This window comes from Hypanus sabinus, chromosome 8 (genome assembly GCF_030144855.1).
Source record: "Hypanus sabinus isolate sHypSab1 chromosome 8, sHypSab1.hap1, whole genome shotgun sequence".
NCBI classification, from domain to species: domain Eukaryota; kingdom Metazoa; phylum Chordata; class Chondrichthyes; order Myliobatiformes; family Dasyatidae; genus Hypanus; species Hypanus sabinus.
Genome location: NC_082713.1, coordinates 39,305,004 through 39,317,247, shown reverse-complemented (window position 1 = coordinate 39,317,247; position 12,244 = coordinate 39,305,004). Strand labels below are relative to the sequence as shown.

Below are 12,244 nucleotides of genomic sequence, written 5' to 3'. Positions count from 1 at the left end.
CTGGGAGCCAAGCCCAAATCAGTAATTTGTTTCCATGAATTTCAAACAAAGGATTGTTTAATTTGTGAATCTCGTTGAAGAGGAATGGTTGACGTCAAGTCAAGTCACTTTTATTGTCATTTTGACCATAACTGCTATGTACAGTACATAGTAAAAATGAGACAATGTTTTTTAGGACCATGTTGTTACATGACAGACTACAAAAACTAGACTGAACTACTCAAAAAAACAACACAGAGAAAAAAGAAACTACACTAGACTGCAGAACTACCCAGGACTACATAAAGTGCACAAAACAGTGCAGGCATTACAATAAATAATAAACAGGACATTAGGGCAGTAAGGTGTCAGTCCAGGCTCTGGGTATTGAGGAGTCTGATGGCTTGGGAGAAGAAACTGTTAAATAGTCTGGTCGTGAGAACCGAAATGCTTTGATGCCTTTTCCCAGACAGCAGGAGGAAGACGAGTTTGTATGAGGGGTGCGTGTGGTCTTTCATAATGCTGTTTGCTTTGCAAATGCAGCGTGTAGTGTAAATGTCTGTAATGGTGGGAAGAGAGACCCCGATCATCTTCTCAGCTGACCTCACTATCCGCTGTAGGCTCTTGTGATCTGAGATGGTGCAATTTCTGAACCTGGCATTGATGCAGCTGCTCAGGATGCTCTCAATACAACCCCTGTAGAATGTGCTGAGGATGGGGGTTGGGAGATGGACTTTACTCAACCTTAGCAGAAAGTAGAGACGCTGCTGTGCTTTCTTTGCTATGGAGCTGGTGTTGAAGGATCAGGTGAGATTCTCCTCCAGGTGAACACCAAGAAATTTGGTGCTCTTAACGATCTATACCAAGGAGCCATCAATGCTCAGTGGGGAGTGGTGTTCACATTCAGAGACAGGTTGTTGGCTCTGCCCCAGTCCATTAGCTGCTGCACCTCCCACCTCCTCTCTAAGCTGACTTGTCGTTCTTGCTGATGAGACCCACCACGGTCGTGTCATCGGTGAACTTGAAGATGTGGTTTGAGCTGTGTGTTGCAGTACAGTCATGTGTCAGCAGAGTGAACAGCAGTGGACTGAGCACACAGTCCTGGGGGGGGGGGGGGGGGTCCCGTGCTCAATGTGATAGTGTTGGAGTTGCTGCTCCCGATCCGGACTGACTGAGGTCTCCTAGTCAGGAAGTCTAGCATCCAGTTGCAGATGTTGAATGCTGAACTGAAGTCTATGAACAGCGTTCAAACGTACGTGTCTTTTTTGTCCAGGTGAGTTAGGGCCAGGTGGAGGGTGATGGCAACGGCGTCATCTGCTGAGCAGTTAGGATGGTTCACAAACTGCAGGGGCTCCACTGAGGGGGGCAGCAGGGTCTTGATATGCCTCATGATTAGCCTTTTGAAACACTTCATGATTATGGACGTGAGTGCAACGGGACAGTAGTCATTGAGGCAGGACACTGAAGACTTCTTCGGCACAGGGACAATGGTGGCGGCCTTGAAGCACGTTGGAATGGTGGCACTGCTCAGGGAGATGTTGAATATGTCAGTGAGAACATCTGCTGCTGGTCTGCACATCCTCTGAGCACTCTACCAAGAATGTTGTCTGGTCTAGCAGCCTTCCGTGGGTTGACCCTGCACAGGGTTCTTCTCACATCGGCCACGGTGAGACACAGCACCTGGTCATTTGTGGGGTGGGGGGGTGGATTTCCTCGCCGCCACGTCATTTTCCACCTCAAAACAGGCGTAGAAGTTATTCAGCGCATCTGGGAGGGAGGCATCACTCACACAGTCAGGTGATGTTGTCCTGTAATTGGTGATGTCCTGGATGCCCTTCCACATGCACCACGTGTCACCACTTCCTGGAAGTGGCTGTGGATTCGCTGGGCGTGTGCACGCTTTGCCCCTCTGATGGCTTGGGACAGTTTGGCCCTTGCTGTTGTTAGAGCTGCCTTATCGCCTGCTCTGAAGGCGGAGTTGTGGGACCTCAGCAGCGCATGCACCTCCGCGGTCATCCATGGTTTCTGGTTAGCATGTATAGTGATGGTCTTGGACAGAGTAACATCATCAATGCACTTGCTGATGTAGCTGGTCACTGATGCCGTGTACTCCTCTAAGCTGGTAGAGTTGCCATCAGTTGCAACCTCCCTGAACATGTGCCAGTCAGAAGATCAGGATTGTCGAGGATTTTTCACCTGAGGTCATGAACGAACGTGCTAAATTCAAAGAGGTTATGTCGGAACTTCTTAACAAAGGTTTAAAGCTGTCTTTTTGTTATCCTGCTCGTCTTAGAATCACTCTGCAAGATGGTTCGAAAGAATGGTTTCACTCGAGTGGAGAAGCCTGGGATTTTTTAAAGTCAATGGTTTGACTGTATGAAATATATGAATATACAGTCTTGCTATATGAATAATTGCTTCTCTTACTTTTGGTGAACCTTTGCAGCTAAACTTCCTTGTGATTTAAATGCTTTACTTAGAGAATAGATTGTAATGACTTGATACCAAGTGTAATTATGTTATGAATTTTGATAAGTTTTAAAAATTATTTCATACACTTTTCATGAGGTTTTTTTTTATCAATATGGCTTAGTTTGGGTATTTTTCATTCTATGGTTTTGAAACTGTAATAATCTATTTGTGTCCTTGTTATGAGGACTAAGCCTTTTTTGGCCGTTATTTACTCTAGCTTGGAATATAGTTGACTTTGGAATTAGGAGTCATTCAGCAGGCTGTTTTGGGAGGGTGATGTCATTAGTTGTAGCTGTCAGCCTTCTTTTGGCTGGCCTTCTGACTTTGTGGGGGGGAGGGTGGAGTTCTTTATCTGGGAGCTGTTTTGGGATGTTAGTCAAATCTGTTGCTTGGTTACCATATTTCAAGGCTTGTTATTTGGTTTTAATGTTCATTTTACTGATTATTACTTTAATTTCTCTATTATATAGTATTAATAAAGGGTCATACTATTAACTTACTCAGTCTTAACGTGAAAAGATTAAATCACCCTGTGAAGCGGAATAAGATTTTTGCCTGTACAGGTTTCCCCCACTATCAGAAGGTAGAGTGTTCCTATGAAACCTTTTGTAAGCCAAAATGTTGTAAAGTGAAGAAGTAATTACCATTAACTTATATGGGAAAAATTTTTGAGCATTCCCAGACTCAAAAAATAACCTACCAAGTCAAACCAAATAATACATAAAACCTAAAATAACCCAAACATATAGTAAAAGCAGGAATGATATAAATATACAGCCTATATAAAGTAGAAATATCGTATGTATGGGTTTAGTTTCACTTAACAAAATCGGGGAGACAGCGAGCCAAAATCGATTTGGAGGGGAAAAAAATCGGCACGTACACGCATGCGCACACAACTGCCCGCACAAGGCTTCATGGTCATGGTAGTCTTTCTCAGGGTAAACACACATATAAAGTGGGCGTCTTTTTTTCGTAAAAGCGAAAATCCTCTTTGGTTAGCGAAAACAGGTACTAATGTAGGTCTTTCGTAACAGCGAGCTGTTGTAAAGCAAACGTTCGAAAAACGGGGGCCATCTGTATTAAAAAACTTAAGGCCCCAATTTTTTTTTACAAGAAATACATCTGCGTAATTATGATAACTTGCATCTTTTCGGTAGATGGGAAGGACTACATTTTTACTCCTCTTTCCAGGCTAAATCTAGTGGAGTTTTGATTTTTATGGATAATACAGTTCCCTTTGTTCAACAAAAAAGTAGTGTCAGGAAAATTAGATAATAAATTAATGGTATTTGCCAATCTGTATGGTCTGACTACAGATGTTCCAGGATCTTTTGGGCTTTTTTTTTCATTTTTGCCAGATTTGAGCCTTTACTCATTGTTGATGGGAGGAGATTTTAATTGTTGGTTAGATCCAGTTTTAGATAGGACATCCTTTAAAACAGCGACACTTAATAAATCAAAGGCAACATGAGTGAATCTGCAGATGCTGGAAATAAATAAAAAACACAAAATGCTGGCAGAACTCAGCAGGCCAGACAGCATCTATGGGAGGAGGTAATAACGACATTTCAGGCCAAAACCCTGATGAAGGGTTTCGGCCTGAAACATCATTATTACCTCCTCCCATAGATGCTGTCTGGGTTTTGGCCTGAAATGTCGTTATTACCTCCTCCCATAGATGCTGTCTGGCCTGCTGAGTTCTGCCAGCATTTTGTGTTTTTTTTTAATAAATCAACTTTGTTTATTCTATCTTTTTTAATGAAATGCGGTATTGTTGATGTATGGCATTTCTTACATCCACTAGATAGGGATTGTTCATTTTTCTCTCATGTCCATCATATGTATTCCAGGATTGATTACTTTTTTTATTGATAATTAAATGATTCCTTTAGTTCGATCCTGTGAATACAAAGAAATTGCTGTTTCAGAACATGCTCCGGAATCATGCTTTTATCTTTAAATCTCCCTAGTCTTCCTCAAATAAACAGATCTTGGTGTTTTAATTTAACTTATCTGATAAATATTTCTTAAAACTTCTGGAGAGATAAATTATTTTTTTAAGAGAATACTTTGGAAGAGACTTCTAGTCTTTTAGATGGGATGCCTTTAAAGCTTTTATTAGAGGTCAGATTATTTTCTATACTACAAGTGTCAAGAAAAAAGCTAATAAAAAGAGGATTGAGTTAGCTAATCGGTTAAAACAATTAGATCAAAAATAAGTCTTGGTTCCAGATCCTGCTTTATATAAAAGGCATGTTGAAATTCAAACTAAATACGATCGTCTTCTAACATATCCAATTGAAACTCAACTTTTAAAAGATAAAAGTCAATTTTATATCCATGGAGTCAAAACAGGTAAATTATTGGCTAATCAATTAAAAACCTTCATAGCTAAATGACAAATTAAAGAAATTTGTGACGCTAATGGTGATAGGACAACTGACCGTTAAGAAATAAATGATATTTTTAAAGAATTTTATTCTAAACTTTATAGTTCTGACCCTCCCAAAGATAACACTATAATGAATAATTTTTAGATTAATTAAACATTCCTACACTTTCTGTTGATAAATGAAAACAGAGCAACCTATTTTATGTGAGGAAATTGTCGAGGCTGTAAGTTTCTTGCACTCGGGGAAGGCTCCCAGTCTTGATAGATTTTCTGCAGAATTTGATGAGGCTTTTTCCTCACTGCTTATACCTCATTTATGTGTAATTTTTTCAGACTCCTGTAAGCTGAGTAGGTTGCCACAATCTTTTTATAAAGTTTCTATTTTGCTTATTCTCATAAAGAATAAGAACCCAAACGAATGCTCTTCATACAGACCAATTTCTTTACTTAATGTTGATACTAAAATCCTATCTAAAGTTTTGGCCCATAGAATTGAAAATATTTTACCATCTATCATTTCTGATGATCAGATGGAATTTATTAAAAATTGATATTCCAACTTTAATATTTGTCATTTATTAAATGTTATTTATTCCCTTTTTCAGGAGGTATCAGAATGTGTGATATCTTTGGACGCTGAGGAGGCTTTTGATTGGGTTGGATGGAATTAATTATTTAAAACTTTAGAAAAATTTTATTTTGGGCCTGATTTTATTCAATGGATTAAATTACTGTATTGATCTCCTTCTGTCAGGGTCCTTACTAATTTTCAGTATTCCAAACCCTTTAAACTTCAATGTGGAACTAGACAAGGTTGTCCCCTGAGCTCTTTGATTTGGCCTTCGAACCTCTAGCCATTGCTTTTCGAGAATCTAATGATATTACTGATATTCTAAGGAGAGGGACTGTTCATAAAGTTTTGTTTTATGCTGATGATCTATTGCTTTTTATTTCTAATGTCGAGACTTCACTCAACATTACTCCTCGACATTCACTTGACTTCACTCCTGTGCTTTCTCTACTTTCTTGTTTTAGCCAGTTTTTAGGATACAAACTGAAATTACGTAAGAGTGAACTTTTTCCTCTGAATAACTTGTCATCAATTAATACTAACCTTCCTTTTAAAATTGTAAAAAATCATTTTACCTATTTGGGTGTAACAGTTATTAAGAATTATAAACACCTATTTAATGAAAATTTTCGTACCGTACTGAATTTTGTAAAAAGGACACTGTCAAACTGGTCACCTTTTTCGTTATCCTTGATTGGCCGAATCAACTCTATTAAAATGAACATTTTACCTAAATTTATATAACTTTTTCAGGCATTACCTGTTTTTAATCCTAAATCTTTTTTTTAGATTCTCTTGATTCTATTATTTCTTCTTGTATATGGAAAAAACATTCTCGACAAAATAAAGTTCATCTTCAAAAATCTAAGAAGAATGGAAGTTTAGCTGTACCAGATTTAAGGTTTTATTATTGGACAGTCAGTATATGAAATCTTACGTTTTGGACATGTTATATTAACCGTGAGGACTGTCTGATATGGGTCTCTTTAGAAGCTAACTCTGTTAATAAATTTTCTATTATTTCTCTGCTTGGATCCTCACTCCCTTTATCTTTTAGTAAACTAACTGAAAATGTGGTAGTTAAACATACTTTGAGGATCTGGGTACAATTTGGGAAATTCTTTGGTTTATTGAGGTTTTCTTTGTCTAGTCCTATTTGTTTTAACTGTTTTTTAAACCTTCGATGACCGATTCAGTTTTTAAAGAATGGGGTAGATTAGGTATTAAATACTTCCAGGATTTGTTTGTTGGAGAACTGTCAGCTAAATATAGTTTACCCTAAACTTTTGTTCCATTACTTACAAATTCGAGACTTTCTGCGTTTCATCTATATACATTTCCTATAAGTTCTGCCACCTCCAGTTTAAATTCCCATGCAGAATATTGTGGAGGATCAAATACCCAAACCCAGCACAGCCCCCACTTGTCCCATTTAACTTGTCTCAGTGTGATGGGCTTTCGGATGCATGGAATTCCGTGCAGTGGTCCTTAGGACCCAGCGGACCTCGGGAGCCGGTACAGCTTGGAATTCGCTGCCCGCAGTGTTTCTGTTCTGTTGATGGGAAGCGATCGCCATTGAAAATAAAGTGGAAATATTAAAGCGATCGGAAAGAGGTGAAACGCCATCAGTCATTAGAAAAGCGTTAGTCTACAGTCGGTCAACGATCGGAACAATTTTTAAGGATAAAGTGAGAATAATGAAGCATGTGAAAGGCCCTGCCCCGGTGAAAGCTATAATTATTACTAAGCAACGCAGTGGTTTAATTATTGGAATACATATGTTTCTTAAGTGTTTTATATGCATAAAAAGGTAAAATATATACTATAAATTAAGACAGATGTTTGACTAATTGATGCTAAATAACACCGTACATACTTGTTCCAATTTACGTACAAATCTGACTTAAAGACGGACTCAGGAATGGAACTTGTTCGTAGCCCAGGGACTGCCTGTATTGTTGGAGGAAAAGATTTTATATTGCGGACACCCTGATTTGCATATTTTGGCTTTTACTTCTCTTATAGCTAGGCGGGTGCTCTTGCTTAAATGGAAGGATGCTGTTCCAACTACTCATGCTCAATGGTTATAGGATGTTATGTGTCATGCTTAAATTTAGAGAAGATCCAATGTTCAGTTTTTGAATCTAGCCAAGACTTATACATTGTGGGGACCATTTTTGAGTTATTTTCAAAACCTTTGATTTGTTGTAAAAGTACAGTTGATGGCTAATAATATATTTTATTATATGATAAGGGTTTTTCCCCTTGTTGCTTTTCTTAACAGCTCTGACTTTCGTAGTGGGTTTAGATTATTTTCTGTACAACAAAATTATTATATTTCAGTATTACAATTTAATTTAATTTTTATGAATACCTGTACAGGGTTTTGTGATTGTAACTGTATTTTAATACAATGTATTTGATGCTATTTAATTTTTTCTTTTGACTTGTAATATATGTCTTCTTGTACTCTATTCCTTTATGCAGAAGCTAATAAAAAATATTGAAAGAAACAGGAAGGGGTCAATAACTCTACTGGGTCTTTTTTATAGACCACCCATTAGTAACAGGGACATAGAGGAGCAGTTAAGGAGACAGATTCTGGAAAGGTGTAATAATAACAGGGTTGTCGTGGTGCAATTTTTAATTTCCCAAATATTGATTGGCATCTCTAGAGCGAAGGGTTTAGATGGGGTGAGTTTGTTAGGTGTATTCAGGAAGGTTTCCTGACACAATATGTAGAAAAGCCTACAAGAGGAGAGGCTGTACTTGATCTGGTATTGGGAAATTAACCTGGTCAGGTGTCAGATCTCTCAGTGGGAGTGCATTTTGGAGATAGTGATCACAATTCTACCTCCTTTACTATAGCTTTGGAGAGGGATAGGAACAGACAAATTAGAAAAGTGTTTAATCAGAGTAAGAGGAAATATGAAGTTATCAGGCAAGAACTTGGAAGCATAAATTGGGAACAAATGTTCTCAGGGAAATGTACGGCAGAAATGTGGTAAATGTTCAGGCATCTAAATTTGTGTGGCGTTCTGCATAAGTACATTCCAGTGAGACAGGAAAAGGATGGTAGGATGCAGGAACCATGGTGTACAAAGGCTGATGTAAATCTAGTCAAGAAGCAAAGAAAAGCTTACGAAAGGTTCAAAAAAACTAGGTAAAGATAGAGATCTAGAAGATTATAAGGCTAGCAGGAAGAAGCTTAAGAATGAAATTAAGAGAGCCAGAAGGGGCCATAAGAAGGCCTTGGCAAGCAGGATTAAGGAAACCCCCAAGGCCTTCAACAAGTATGTGAAGAGCAAGAGGATAAGATGTGAGAGAATAGGACCAATCAAGTGGGACAGTAGAAAAGTGTGTATGGAACCAGAGAGGAGATAGCAAAGATACTTAGTGAATACTTTGCTTCAGTATTCACTATGGAAAAGGATCTTGGCAGTTGTAGAGATGTAGATTGAAAAGCTTGAGCATCTAGACATGAAGAAAGAGGATGTGCTAGAGCTTTTGGAAATCATCAAGTTGGATAAGTCTCCAGGACCAGAGGCATACAATGCATTGACCTTCGTCACCCGTGGGATTGAATTCAAAAGACGAGAGGCAACGTTAGAGCTATATAGGACCCTGGTCAGAACCCACTTGGAGTACTGTGCTCAGTTCTGGTCACCTTACTACAGTAAGGATGTGAAAACTATAGAAAGGGTGCAGAGGAGATTTACAGGGATGTTGCCTGGATTGGGGAGCATGCCTTACAAGAATAGTTTGAGTGAACTTGGCCTTTCCTCCATGGAGTGACAGAGGATGAGAAGTGACCTGATAGAGGTGTATAAGATGATGAAAGGCATTGATTATAAGGTTAGAGACTTTTTCCCAGGACTGAAATGGCTCCCAATCAACATCCGGTTGATATTAAAGAGGCCACACTGGGAGCACCAAACACAGTATCTGATCCCAAAAGACTCATAGGTGAAGTGTTGCCTCACCAGGAAGGACTGTTTAGGGCCCTTATCGGTAGTGAGGGAGGAGATATTGGGGCAGATGTAGCACTTGCTCCACTTGCAAGGTTAAGTGCCGGGTGGTAGATCGGTGGGGAGGGCTGAATGAACAAGGGAGTCGTGTGGGGAGCTTTCCCTGCAGAAAGTGGGGGTTGTTGTGTGGGAAGAGTGGCGGGATCCAGTTGGGGGTGTCAGAAGTTTCGGAGAATTATGTCCTGGCTGTGGAGGCTGGTGGGGTGGTAGGTGAGGACAATATCCCTGGTAGTGCAGCGGGAGGATGGGTTAAGAGCATATGTGCGTGAAATGGAAGAGGTGTGGTTGAGGGCAGCGTTGATGATGGAAGTAGGGAAGCCCTTTTCTTTGAAAATGGGGGGCATCTCCAACATTCCGGAATGAAAAGACTCATCCTAAGAGTAGATGAGATGGAGGAATTGAAAGAGGAACATAGCTTTTGTACAAGCAGTAGGGTGGGACCTGTGCGAATCTGTTGGTTTATGATAGACTCTAGTGGATAAGTTGTCTCTAGAGATGGAGACAGTGTGATTGAGAAAGGGAAGGGAAGTGTCGGAAATGCACCAGGTGAATTTGAGGCCATGGTGGAAGTTGGAGACAAAGTGGATGGAATTGACTATTTCAGCATGGGTGCAGGAAGCAGCACCAATACAGTCGGCAATGTAGTGTAGAAAAGGGCAGTACGTTCACCAGTGTAGGCTTGAAACATAGACTGTCATTGGAGAGAGTTCAGAAGAGGTTCATGAGGATGATTCCAGAAATGAAGAGGTTAACATATGAGGAGCATTTGGCAACTTTGGGCCTGTACTCATCGGAATTGAGAAGAATGTTATGGGGGTGAGATCTCATTGAAACCTATCAAATGTTGAAAGGACTAGATAGGGTGGATGAAGAGAAGATGTTTCCAAAGGTGGGGGATATCCAGAACTAGAGGGGCCTCAAAATTGAGGGGTGACCCTTTAGAACAGAGGTAAGGAGAATTTTTTTTAGCCAGAGAGTAGTAGTAAGTCTGGAATGCTCTGCTACAGACTGTGGTGGAGGCCAAGCCCATGCGTATATTTAAAGCGGAAGTTAATTGTGTCCTGATCGGTCGGCATCAAAGGATATGGCGAGAAGGCGGGTGTATGGGGTTGAGTGGGATCTGGGATCAGCCATGATGGAATAGTGGAGCAGACTCAATGGGCTGAATGGCCTAATTCTGCTCCAGTGTCTTAATGGACTTGTCTTTTTTCTATAATCATCCTGTCTACTTGTGATACTGTTTTCAACAAACTGCAATTCCAAACTCCCTCTGTCCCATTACACTCCCTAGTGTCCTACCATTCACAATACATGTCATACGCTGGTTTGACTTTCCAAAATGCATCACCTCACATCCATTTTGAAATCCATTTGCCATTCCTTCCCTGACTGATCAAGATCCACACCACTCTCCCACCTCAATAATCTACAGTAACCTTCCTCATTTTCATCTGCACGTCCTTACTGTGTGCTATTCCATAAAACTTACTGATCAAGCTTTGTGCATTCACACTAAATCAGTCATATAATTGACACTTGATAAGGTTACCAACACCGACCCCACTGGCACATCCATTGCCACTTTAAGTAGTTATCCAAAAAGCAGATTTTTTCTCCCTAGTTGAAACCTGCATCGGAAGAAGTTGGTAGCTGTAGATAATTGTTAAAATATATCTAAATAGCATAATACATTGTGCATTGAGATACCATTCTTGCAGCTTGAGAATTATTGTAAACCTTTGGCGTTTCATTTCCTCTCTTCTAATAAAGGGGAACACAAGCAAATGATCTAATATTTCGGCTGTGTAGCTGCTCAATTCTGGGCAGGGAATGTTGAGTTTATTCAAATAATGGCATTGCAGCAGAGTAATAAGCCCTGCTGTGTCCCACTAAATATGCCAGAGTTTATTTTCTATGCTTGGGTTCAGAAATTATGCTTTTAAAAAACCATAATCAATGACTTGTTTCCTTTTAAAGTTCAAAGTATGTTTATTATCAAGGTATGTATACTATATACAACCTTGAGATTAATCTTACAGCCAGCCCCAATACAAATAAAACTAATAGAACACTTTTTTAAAAAAAGTCAAGTACCCATTATGTAGAAAAAAAGGTAAATTGTGCAAGCACTAAAAGTAAGCAAATAATATTCCAAACTGATGTTCACAGAAGTGAGTCCACAGCCACGAGGGCTTTACTCATTGGAATCGATTCAAGAGCCCATTAGTTGCAGAGACAAGTAAACTGTGCAGAGCAGCAAGCTGAGCAGCCTGGCCCGATATGTTGACCTTTTCAAGCCGATCTGTTCTCTAAATCGTCCAAACCTCTGGTAGTTCCTCACTCTCGCACCCGGGCCCTGCCGGTTAAATACACTTTTGGGCCTGGGCCCTGCTACTTAAGTGATTTGGCCCATCACTTAACTCAGTCAAATCTTGGGTCATTCCTTGCTCTTGGACCCGGGCCCTGCAGCTTTAATACTTTCTTGGGTGTGGGTCCTGCCCCTTGATTCGGCCAGTACCCAACCTTTTCAATTCAGCCAGGTACTTAAATCAATCAAATCTCAGGTCTTTCCTCTCTCTGAAGCCTGGGCCCTGCTGCCTTGACTCCATCTTCCCTCTGTTCTGCTGCACCGAATCGCGTTCAAGTCTGCACCAGCAATGGGTAAACATTGCCTCATTCCCCACTCTCAGGCTTGGGCCCTGTTGCCTCAATTCAGCCTGTGCACACCATGCCACACCTGTCCTGCACTTTCGAGACTTCAGTTAGCATCTCAAAAATGCCATGTCATACAGGCGTTTC

At 40.1% G+C, this 12,244-nt stretch overlaps 1 protein-coding gene across 2 annotated transcripts in view; it reads left to right on the top strand.

The window, feature by feature from the left end:
• The window catches only part of las1l (LAS1 like ribosome biogenesis factor), a 72,625-nt gene that overhangs the window by 27,645 nt on the left and 32,736 nt on the right, over positions 1–12,244 (top strand). The gene's annotated exons all lie outside the window — the stretch shown is intronic.